The sequence below is a fragment of the Natator depressus genome, chromosome 16 (genome assembly GCF_965152275.1).
Source record: "Natator depressus isolate rNatDep1 chromosome 16, rNatDep2.hap1, whole genome shotgun sequence".
NCBI lineage: Eukaryota > Metazoa > Chordata > Testudines > Cheloniidae > Natator > Natator depressus.
The window spans coordinates 2,303,408-2,315,628 of NC_134249.1; the positions used below are offsets into that span (position 1 = coordinate 2,303,408).

Sequence of the window (12,221 nt, forward strand, 5' to 3'; positions counted from 1 at the left end):
GGCTCTGGGTAGATCTGAAGCAGATTTAAAGTCTTTAGGGTATGTCTAAACTACGAAATTAGGTCGAATTTATAGAAGTCGGTTTTGTAGAAAGCGGTTTTATACAGATAATTGTGTGTGTCCCCACACAAGTGCTCTAAGTGCATGTAGTCAGCGGAGTGTGTCCACAGTACCGAGGCAACCGTCGACTTCCGGAGCGTTGCACTGTGGGTAGCTATCCCACAGTTCCCGCAGTCTCCACCGCCCATTTGAATTCCGGGTAGAAATCCCAGTGCCTGATGGGGCTAAAACATTGTCGTGGGTGGTTCTGGGTACATATCGTCAGGCCCCCGTTCCCTCCCTCTCTCCATGAAAGCAAGGGCAGACAATCATTTTGCGCCTTTTTTCTTGAGTTACCTGCGCAGACGCCATACCACGGCAAGCATGGAGCCCGCTCAGCTCACTGTCACCGTATGTCTCCTGGGTGCTGGCAGACGTGGTACTGGATTGCTACACCCCAGCAGCTCATTGCCTTTTGGCAGCAGACAGTGCAGTATGACTGGTAGCCGTCATCGACGTAGTCCTGGAAGCTCTTTTAATCGGGCGCCTGGGCAAACATGGGAGTGACTCAGCCAGGTCATTTCCTTTGTTTCGTCTTGTGGCGATTCAGTCCTACCAGCAGTGCGCTGTCTTTTAACCTCCAGCCAGCAGAAGATGATGGCTAGTCGTCATACTGCACCGTCTTCTGCCGAGCACCCAGGAAATAATGATGGCTAGTGGTTGTACTGCACAGTCTGCTGCCAGCAAGATGTATAAAGATAGATGAAGTGGCTTAAAACAAGAAATAGACCAGATTTGTTTTGTATTCATTTTCTCCTCCTTCCCTCTGTGAAATCAATGGCCTGCTAAACCCAGTTTTGAGTTCTATCCTTGAGGGGGCCATTCAGTTTCTTGCAAAGCCACCCCCCTTTGTTGATTTTAATTCCCTGTAAGCCAACCCTGTAAGCCATGTCGTCAGTCGCCCCTCCCTCCGTCAGGGCAACGGCAGACAATCGTTCCGCGCCTTTTTTCTGTGCAGACACCATACCACGGCAAGCATGGAGCCTGCTCAGATCACTTTGGCAATTAGGAGCACATTGAACACCACATGCATTATCCAGCAGTATATGCAACACCAGAACCTTGCAAAGCGATACCGGGCGAGTAGGCGACGTCAGCGCGGTGACGTGAGTGATCAGGACATGGACACAGACTTCTCTCAAAGCATGGGCCCTGGCAATGTGGGCATCATGGTACTAATGGGGCAGGTTCATGTGGTGAAACGCCGATTCTGGGCTCAGGAAACAAGCACAGACTGGTGGGACCGCATAGTGTTGCAGGTCTGGGACGATTCCCAGTGGTTGCGAAACTTTCGCATGCGTAAGGGTACTTTCATGGAACTTTGTGACTTGCTTTCCCCTGCCCTGAGGCGCAAGAATACTAAGATGAGAGCAGCCCTCACAGTTGAGAAGCGAGTAGCAAAAGCCCTGTGGAAGCTTGCAACGCCAGACAGCTACCGGTCAGTCGGGAATCAATTTGGAGTGGGCAAATCTACTGTGGGGACTGCTGTGATGCAAGTAGCCAATGCAATCAAAGATCTGCTGTTATCAAGGGTAGTGACCCTGGGAAATGTGCAGGTCATAGTGGATGGCTTTCCTGCAATGGGATTCCCTAACTGTGGTGGGGCCATAGTCGGAACCCATATCTCTATCTTGGCACCGGAGCACCAAGCCGGCGAGTACGTAAACTGCAAGGGGTACTTTTTAATAGTGCTGCAAGCTCTGGTGGATCACAAGGGACGTTTCACCAACATCAAGGTGGGATGGCTGGGAAAGGTACATGACACTCGCATCTTCAGGAACTCTGGTCTGTTTCAAAAGCTGCAAGAAGGGACTTTATTCCCAGACCAGAAAATAACCATTGGGGATGTTGAAATGCCTATATGTATCCTTGGGGACCCAGCCTACCCCTTAATGCCATGGTTCATGAAGCCATACACAGGCTCCCTGGACAGTAGTCTGGAGCTGTTCAACTATAGGCTGAGCAAGTGCAGAATGGTGGTAGAATGTGCATTTGGGCATTTAAAAGCACGCTGGTGCAGTTTACTGACTCGGTTAGACCTCAGCAAAACCAATATTCCCATTGTTATTACTGCTTGCTGTGCACTCCACAATATCTGTGAGAATAAGGGGGAGACATTTATGGCAGGGTGGGAGGTTGAGGCAAATCGCCTGGCTGCTGGTTTCGCACAGCCAGACACCAGGGCAGTTAGAAGAGCACAGGAGGGCGCGGTGCGCATCAGAGAAGCTTTGAAAACCAGTTTCATGACTGGACAGGCTACGGTGTGAATGTTCTGTTTGTTTCTCCTTGATGAAACCCACTGCCCCTTGGTTCACTCTACTTCCCTGTAAGCTAACCACCCTCCCCTCCTCCCTTCGATCACAGCTTGCAGAGGCAATAAAGTCATTGTTGCTTCACATTCATGCATTCTTTATTCATTCATCACACAAATAGGGAGATAACTACCAAGGTAGCCCAGGAGAGAAGCACTGGGAGGGGTGGTAGAGGAGGGAAGGACAAGGCCACACAGCACTTTAAAGGTTTAAAACTTTAAAACTTATTGAATGCCAGCCTTCTGTTGCTTGGGCAATCCTCTGGGGTGGAGTGGCCAGGTGGCCGGAGGCCCCCCACCACGTTCTTGGGCGTCTGGGTGAGGAGGCTATGGAACTTGGGGAGGAGGGCGGTTGGTTACACAGGGGCTGTAGCGGCAGTCTGTGCTCCTGCTGCCTTTCCTGCAGCTCAACCATACGCTGGAGCATATTGGTTTGATCCTCCAGCAGCCTCAGCATTGAATCCTGCCTCCTCTCATCACACTGCCACCACCTTTCAGCTTCAGCCCTCTCTTCAGCCCGCCACTTACTCTCTTGAGCCCGCCACCTCTTCTCCTGGTCATATTGTGCTTTCCTGCACTCTGACATTGTCTGCCTCCACGCATTCATCTGTTCTCTGTCAGTGTGGGAGGACAGCATGAGCTCAGAGAACATTTAATCACGAGTGCGTTTTTTTCGCCTTCTAATCTTCACTAGCCTCTGGGAAGGAGAAGATCTTGTGATCATTGAAACACATGCAGCTGGTGGAGAAAAAAAAAGAGACAGTGGTATTTAAAAAGACACATTTTCTAGAACAATGGCTACACTCTTTCATGGTAAACCTTTCTGTTAACATTACATACACAGCACATGTGCTTTCGTTCCAAGGTCGCATTTTGCCTCCCCCCACCACGTGGCTAGCCCCTCACCACCACCACCCCCCCACATGGCTAACAGCAGGGAACATTTCTGTTCAGCCACAGGCAAACAGCCCAGCAGGAACGGGCACCTCTGAATGTCCCCTTAAGAAAAGCACCCTATTTCAACCAGGTGACCATGAATGATATCACTCTCCTGAGGATAACACAGAGAGATAAAGAACGGATGTTGTTTGAATGCCAGCAAACATACACTGCAATGCTTTGTTGTACAATGATTCCCGAGTACATGCTACTGGCCTGGTGTGGTAAAGTGTCCTACCATGGTGGACGGAATAAGGCTGCCCTCCCCAGAAACCTTTTGCAAAGGCTTTGGAAGTACATCCAGGAGAGCCGCAAATGCCAGGGCAAATTAATCATTAAACATGCTTGCTTTTAAACCATGTATAGTATTTTAAAAGGTACACTCACCGGAGGTCCCTTCTCCGCCTGGCGGGTCCGGGAGGCAGCCTTGGGTGGGTTCGGGGGGTACTGGCTCCAGGTCCAGGGTGAGAAACAGTTCCTGGCTGTCGGGAAAACCGGTTTCTCCACTTGCTTGCTGTGAGCTATCTACAACTTCATCATCATCATCTTCCTCGTCCCCCAAACCTGCTTCTGTGTTGCTTCCATCTCCATTGAAGGAGTCAAACAACACGGCTGGGGTAGTGGTGGCTGAACCCCCTAAAATGGCATGCAGCTCATCATAGAAGTGGCATGTTTGGGGCTCTGACCTGGAGAGGCCATTTGCCTCTCTGGTTTTCTGGTAAGCTTGCCTCAGCTCCTTAAGTTTCACATGGCACTGCTTCGGGTCCCTGTCCTTCATTCCCTGGGAGATTTTGACAAATGTTTTGGCATTTCGAAAACTGGAACAAAGTTCTGATAGCACGGATTCCTCTCCCCATACAGCAATCAGATCCCATACCTCCCGTTCGATCCATGCTGGAACTCTTTTGCGATTCTGGGACTCCATCATGGTCACCTCTGCTGATGAGCTCTGCATGGTCACTCTGCTGATGAGGTCTGGCCAGCGTGGCAAGCTGCAGGTGACCATGCAAACAGGAAATTGAAATTCAAAAGTTTGCGGGCCTTTTCCTGTCTACCTGGCCAGTGCATCTGAGTTGAGAGTGCTGTCCAGAGCGGTCACAATACAGCAGTCTGGGATAGCTCCCGGAGGCCAATACCGTCTAATTGCGTCCACAGTACCCCAAATTCGACCCAGCAAGGCTGATTTAAGCGCTAATACACTTGTCAGAGGTGGATTAAGGAAATCGATTTTAAGAGCCCTTTAAGTTGAAAAAAAGGGCTTCAAGGTGTGGATGGGTGCAGGTTTACATCGATTTAATGCTGCTAAATTCGACCTAAACTCCTAGTGTAGACCAGGGCTTTGTCACAAATATGGATGGATTATTTATTTTGGGGGGTTGCTTTGCAGTGCAGTTTTATTGGCTCCTAAATTCCAGCTCCAGAAGTTATCCCAGATGGCTTCTGTGTTTGAGTAGCCAAGACAGAAACAGCAACTTGCCGTGCAAGGTGGGATTTGCATCTCCATTCTCCAAGGGGAAGGGAAATTGAGCCCACAAATTATTTTAAAAACAGAAAACTCCCAAACCCAGGTGTTCCCATCCTCTGCTGGCTGTGGTTGCCAAGCAGAGTGCAATCGGCTGTGAAATGTCTCCCAGAGCTCAATGGATCCAGTGCGAGCCACTCCAAAATATGAAAATGCTGTGCTTATTTTCCACTTGCTGAGCAAGGAGGCGAGGCATAAAAGCAGAACCCCTCTGAAATCACCCTGACCTCACCTCCAGAGCCGCTCTTCTGTTGGTCTGTCTGCTTTGCTGTTGGAGTTCCAGCAGGATGGGAATGTCTGATTCCTGGCACCTGCCTTGTTTTTGTTCAATCTCTGCCTCTGCTTGGGCACCCCAGCTGATCAAATGAGGAGTGATGGGTCACCTTTGCACCTTAGCCTACCAGGCTGGAAAAGGGGGAGCATTTTGGCAGCAGCTGTCAAGAGGTTGTAGCAGTTTACAAATGTGGACTCCGGCTCAACCCTTGCCTCACCTTTAGCAGCTGGGTGACATTCTGCCCCCAGGGCCTCTGAAATCAAGTGCATGTGTGCAGCCCAAGGAGGAAGCCTCAGGAGAAGTTTGCAAAGCAGTGGGCTATTCAGCAGCAGCAGGCATGGAACTGCTGCCATGGGATGTGCTGCAGTGTAAAACGTTCTTACAGAGTCAGGACCTGCACTGGTGACCACAACAATCCACATAATTAGCCAAGTTGCTGAACGAAAGCAGTGACATTCACATGGGATAAATACAATCCTAGCTGGGGACCAGCCGATTTACATTCAGTTTTAGCCAGAGCAGGTCACTTGACCAGTAGTTTGAAATTCCCAGAGCTCGAGCTGACTGAGAGCCAAGGCCTAGATCCAGAAAAGTACTTACCAGCCCCTTTGGGTGCTTATGTTCAACATGTAGGCACCACTGAGATCCCCAAGCCCCTACTCGGCTGCTGCCTAACTTTGTAGGCACCTAAAGTCCAGAGGGGCTCAATTTCTACCATTCATGTCCCTTGGCACCCAAGTTTTGCCAGTGAGCATGTGCACGGCTGCTTCAGTCTAGGCACCCGCGTGCCTATATCGCCCCTTAGCCTGAGTGGGACGCTCAGACTGGGTGTTCCCCTGCCTGTCTCGCCCAGCGGGAGGTGTTCTCAGAACATCCCTGAACCCACATCAAATGGTCAGAGGAGGAGGTAAAGATTTCAGGCTTGTAGCTTTTAGCCCAGTGGTTAGAGCTCTCCCCCAGGATGTGGGAGACACTTGGTTCATTCCCCCTCTGCTTATCATGGGGAAGGAACTTGAACTTGGGTCTCCCCTCACTCAGGCACAGGACCTGGGCTGGGTATGCTGGAGCAGGGCTCTGTGTCTCTCCTGTTGGAACAAACCTAGCTGGTTAGTCTCTGTGAGATGGACAGCTGAGCTCTCAGGGCACAGCTACCGTTCGGAAGCTTCAGAGGCTCTCGGGACATGTCCCCGTGTCTGTCTGTCCAAGGGCACGCTTTATAGGGAAGTGTTTAAGCTGCAGGGGATGTTCAAGGACAAGCTAGCCAGATCTGGGGACTTGCTATCAGCCCTGTCCACAATAAACACCAGGAGGCTGTGATGTCCCCCTGGAGTTGGTGCTTTGGACTTTTAACCCTAGAAACAAATCCTGCTTTCAGGGCATAAGTGAAATGAGTCCTGGGGTTTCAGTGCCTCCCCGGTGGGGATCTGTGCATGCCACTGACACATTGCGTAGTGTGGCAGAGCTCGTGCCAGGCTGGGGTCGAGTGGCCCATGGCTGAGTAGTGCGGGTGCTGCAGGTCAGGGGAACGGCTTAGCAGAGCGGCAGGGGCTCAGCACTAGAGCTGCTGGAGCACTGCCATGCAGGACTGCTGGGCCACAACGGAGTGCTCACCCCCTGCAGACCTGCCCTGGGCTGGCGCGAGTGCAGCCTCACCGTCAGGCCCACAACATGCTGCATGAAAACCAAAGTAATGGAACCAGCCTCCTGCCAGGGGTGGCTGTGGGGGCCAAGAGTGCACTAGGCCAGCTGTGGGACAAGCTGTTAGGGGCATTGCAGTGTCTGAGGAGACTGGCTGGCCAGGTGGGGGCGGGATGGCAGGCTCACTGCTTGGAGTCAGACGATGATGGGGAGGGGTGATCACTGGTCTCCGAATAAGGGCCACTCTGAGCCCCGGCCAGAAAAGAGACTGGCCCAGATGTTTCCTGAGATGGGAAGAGCCATTGGCAGAGCAAGTGGGGGCTAATTTCCCCCCAGGGGAGAAATTAAACTCAGTATAGTATAGGCAACGCGTGGGTAATGGTTCTCCTACTCACCCAGGACTGAGCATCACCTGGTTACCCCCTGCCTGAGGGAGACCTGCGTGCGGTAGCTGGAGCTTAGCTCCCTCACACCACCAGCCTTTCAGCCACTCCAGCGTCCTCCTGCGAGCTATGCCAGCCTGGCTTTGCCTTGCAGATTAACAATAGCTGCACTGCAGCTGCCGCGACGCAGCCTCCTGCCTGCTATAAAGTTCCGTTTACCGCCAGTGGCTTCAATGGCTTGCAGTTGTCTGGTTTTACACAGCCTGTTCTGGGGTGGGGCTGGGGTAGACAAGTGCACCTTGCATTACATCAGCAGGAAGAGCTGGGCAGCCCGCAGCATACGCGAGACATGGGTCCCAGTAATCTCTGCGGAATATTATGACTATCTTGATGGAAACCTGGCTCTGACCGTTGACTCTGATTTCTGACTGTGGCCCTGACCCTTGGGTCCTATTCCTGGCTGCTGACGCCTGCTCCCACCACTAGGACTGACGCCTGCTCCCACCACTAGGTGTTGACACACCAGTGCCCTTGGGCAATGCTTTGCCAGCTGGACTGGTCTTGGTGAAACCCAGTGGGGACTTCCCCCGGGTCGCTGCGTGTAGATGCGCTCAGTGGGTAGTGGACTTAGGTGCTCTGAGCAGCTCGTGTCTGGGGTGGGTTTCTCTCCATGGCCTCTGGAAGTGGAGACACCAGAACACTTCACAAAGGCCAAAGGGTCAGAAACCTCGAGCAATGTCTGTGCATTCCCAGCCCCCTGAACCCTGCTATGCCTGCCCTAGAACAAAGATGTGGTCTTCACCCAACATGAGGGCCAGTCCGAGGGAAAACAAGGCAGCTGGTAGTTTTCACAAAAGTCATCCCCATGGTCCTGAATGAACAAAACCGGCCCCAGGACTGAGCCTTGGGGCACTCTGCTTGATACCGGCTGCCAACTAGACATGGAGCAATTGATAAGCTGTTGAGCAGGCTTTATGGGGAAGTATTTAAGCTGCAGGGGATGTTCAAAGACAAGCCAGCCGGATCTGGGGTACCTGGCTACCTGTTGAGCCCGATGACCTAGCCAGCTTTCTAACCATCTTATAGTCCATTCATCCAGCCCATACTTCTTTAACTTGCTGGCAAGAATACTGTGGGAGACTGTATCAAAAACTTTGCTAAAGTCAAGGAATAACATGTCCAGGGACTGAGGTGAGGCTGACTGGCCTGTAGTTCCCAGGATCCTCCTTCTTTCCTTTTTTAAAGATGGGCACTACATTAGCCTTTTTCCAGTCGTCCGGGACTTCCCCCGATCGCCATGAGTTTTCAAAGATAATGGCCAGTGGCTCTGCAATCACATCCGCCAACTCCTTTAGGACCCTCGGATGCAGTGCATCTGGCCCCATGGACTTGTGCTTGTTCAGCTTTTCTAAATAGTCCCAACCACTTCTTTCTCCACAGAGGGCTGGTCACCTCCTCCCCGTACTATGCTGCCCAGTGCAGCAGTCTTGGAGCTGACCTTGTTCGTGAAGACAGAGGCAAAAAAAGCATTGAGTACATTAGCTTTTTTCACATCCTCTGTCACTAGGTTGCCTCCCCCATTCAGTAAGGGGCCCACACTTTCCTTGACTTTCTTCTTGTTGCTAACATATGTGAAGAAACCCTTCTTGTTACTCTTAACATCTCTTGCTAGCTGCAACTCCAGGTGTGAATTGGCCTTCCTGATTTCACTCCTGCATGCCTGAGCAATATTTTTATACTCATCCCTGGTCATTTGTCCAATCTTCCACTTCTTTTTTGTGTTTAAGATCAGCAAGGATTTCACTGTTAAGCCAAGCTGGTCGCCTGCCATATTTACTATTCTTCCTACACATCGGGATGGTTTGTCCCTGTAACCTCAATGAGGATTCTTTAAAATACAGCCAGCTCTCCTGGACTCCTTTCCCCTTCATGTTATTCTCCCAGGTAATAAGGAGAAAGGTTACAAGTGGAGTTCCTGATGGATTGGTCTTGGACCAATCTTATTTAATGTTTTGGTTAATGACCTTGGCACAAACAGAGGGAGTGTGCTAATAGCATTTGTAGATGACACAAAGTTGGGAGCTATTGTCAATATAGGAGGAGGTCTGGAATATCATACAAGAACATCTGGATGACCTTGAAAACTGGGTTAACAGAAATGGGCTGAAATGTAATAGTGCAAAGTGAAAGGTCATGCACTTAGGGACTAACAACAGGAATTTTTGCTATCAGCTGGGGACTTATCAGTTGGAAGCGACAGAGGAGGAGAAAGACCTGGGTGTATTGGCTTACCACAGGGCAGCTATGAGCTGCCAACATCATGTGGCTGTGAAAAAGGCTAGTGTGGTTCTAGGATACATCAGGTGAGGTATTTCCAGTAGAGACAGTGAAGTATTAATACCATTATACAAGGCATTGCTGAGACCTCATCTGGAATACTGTGTGCCGTTCTGGTCTCTCATCTTCAAGAAAGATTAATTCAAACTGGAACAGGTGCAGAGAAGGGCTACTAGGATGATCCGAGGAATGAAAAATGTTTCTAACCATCAGAGGAGTGAAGTTCTGGAACAGCCTTCCAAGGGGAGCAGTGGGGGCCAAAAAACCTAACTGGCTTCAAGACTGAGCTTGATAAGTTTATGGAGGGGATGGTATGATGGGACTGCCTACAATGGCAAGTAGCTGATCTGCGACAGCTAATAAGCAAGTATCTCTAACACCTGGAGATGAATCATAGAATCATAGAATCATAGAATATCAGGGGTAGAAGGGACCCCAGAAGGTCATCTAGTCCAACCCCCTGCTCGAAGCAGGACCAATTCCCAGTTAAATCATCCCAGCCAGGGCTTTGTCAAGCCTGACCTTAAAAACCTCTAAGGAAGGAGATTCTACCACCTCCCTAGGTAACGCATTCCAGTGTTTCACCACCCTCTTAGTGAAAAAGTTTTTCCTAATATCCAATCTAAACCTCCCCCATTGCAACTTGAGACCATTACTCCTCGTTCTGTCATCTGCTACCATTGAGAACAGTCTAGATCCATCCTCTTTGGAACCCCCTTTCAGGTAGTTGAAAGCAGCTATCAAATCCCCCCTCATTCTTCTCTTCTGCAGACTAAACAATCCCAGCTCCCTCAGCCTCTCCTCATAAGTCATGTGCTCTAGACCCCTAATCATTTTTGTTGCCCTTCGCTGGACTCTCTCCAATTTATCCACATCCTTCTTGTAGTGTGGGGCCCAAAACTGGACACAGTACTCCAGATGAGGCCTCACCAGTGTCGAATAGAGGGGAACGATCACGTCCCTCGATCTGCTCGCTATGCCCCTACTTATACATCCCAAAATGCCATTGGCCTTCTTGGCAACAAGGGCACACTGTTGACTCATATCCAGCTTCTCGTCCACTGTCACCCCTAGGTCCTTTTCTGCAGAACTGCTGCCTAGCCATTCGGTCCCTAGTCTGTAGCGATGCATTGGATTCTTCCATCCTAAGTGCAGGACCCTGCACTTATCCTTATTGAACCTCATCAGATTTCTTTTGGCCCAATCCTCCAATTTGTCTAGGTCCTTCTGTATCCTATCCCTCCCCTCCAGCGTATCTACCACTCCTCCCAGTTTAGTATCATCCGCAAATTTGCTGAGAGTGCAATCCACACCATCCTCCAGATCATTTATGAAGATATTGAACAAAACCGGCCCCAGGACCGACCCCTGGGGCACTCCACTTGACACCGGCTGCCAACTAGACATGGAGCCATTGATCACTACCCGTTGAGCCCGACAATCTAGCCAGCTTTCTACCCACCTTATAGTGCATTCATCCAGCCCATACTTCCTTAACTTGCTGACAAGAATACTGTGGGAGACCGTGTCAAAAGCTTTGCTAAAGTCAAGAAACAATACATCCACTGCTTTCCCTTCATCTACAGAACCAGTAATCTCATCATAAAAGGCGATTAGATTAGTCAGGCATGACCTTCCCTTGGTGAATCCATGCTGACTGTTCCTGATCACTTTCCTCTCATGTAAGTGCTTCAGGATTGATTCTTTGAGGACCTGCTCCATGATTTTTCCAGGGACTGAGGTGAGGCTGACTGGCCTGTAGTTCCCAGGATCCTCCTTCTTCCCTTTTTTAAAGATTGGCACTACATTAGCCTTTTTCCAGTCATCCGGGACTTCCCCCGTTCGCCACGAGTTTTCAAAGATAATGGCCAAGGGCTCTGCAATCACAGCCGCCAATTCCTTCAGCACTCTCGGATGCAACTCGTCCGGCCCCATGGACTTGTGCACGTCCAGCTTTTCTAAATAGTCCCAAACCACCTCTTTCTCCACAGAGGGCTGGCCATCTACTCCCCATGTTGCAATGCCCAGCGCAGCAGTCTGGGAGCTGTCCTTGTTCGTGAAGACAGAGGCAAAAAAAGCATTGAGTACATTAGCTTTTTCCACATCCTCTGTCACTAGGTTGCCTCCCTCATTCAGTAAGGGGCCCACACTTTCCTTGGCTTTCTTCTTGTTGCCAACATACCTGAAGAAACCCTTCTTGTTACTCTTGACATCTCTTGCTAGCTGCAGCTCCAGGTACGATTTGGCCCTCCTGATATCTTTCCTACATGCCCGAGCAATATTTTTATACTCTTCCCTGGTCATATGTCCAACCTTCCACTTCTTGTAAGCTTCTTTTTTATGTTTAAGATCCGCTAGGATTTCACCATTAAGCCAAGCTGGTCGCCTGCCATGTTTACTATTCTTTCGACTCATCGGGATGGTTTGTCCCTGTAACCTCAACAGGGATTCCTTGAAATACAGCCAGCTCTCCTGGACTCCCTTCCCCTTCATGTTAGTCCCCCAGGGGATCCTGGCCATCTGTTCCCTGAGGGAGTCGAAGTCTGCTTTCCTGAAGTCCAGGGTCCGTATCCTGCTGCTTACCTTTCTTCCCTGCGTCAGGATCCTGAACTCAACCAACTCATGGTCACTGCCTCCCAGATTCCCATCCACTTTTGCTTCCCCCACTAATTCTACCCGGTTTGTGAGCAGCAGGTCAAGAAAAGCGCCCCCCCTAGT

At 50.4% G+C, this 12,221-nt stretch overlaps 1 pseudogene; it reads right to left on the reverse strand.

The window, feature by feature from the left end:
* Positions 1-2,737: 2,737 nt before the first annotated feature.
* Positions 2,738-4,274, reverse strand: LOC141999733 (uncharacterized; annotated as a pseudogene).
* Positions 4,275-12,221: the final 7,947 nt, after the last annotated feature.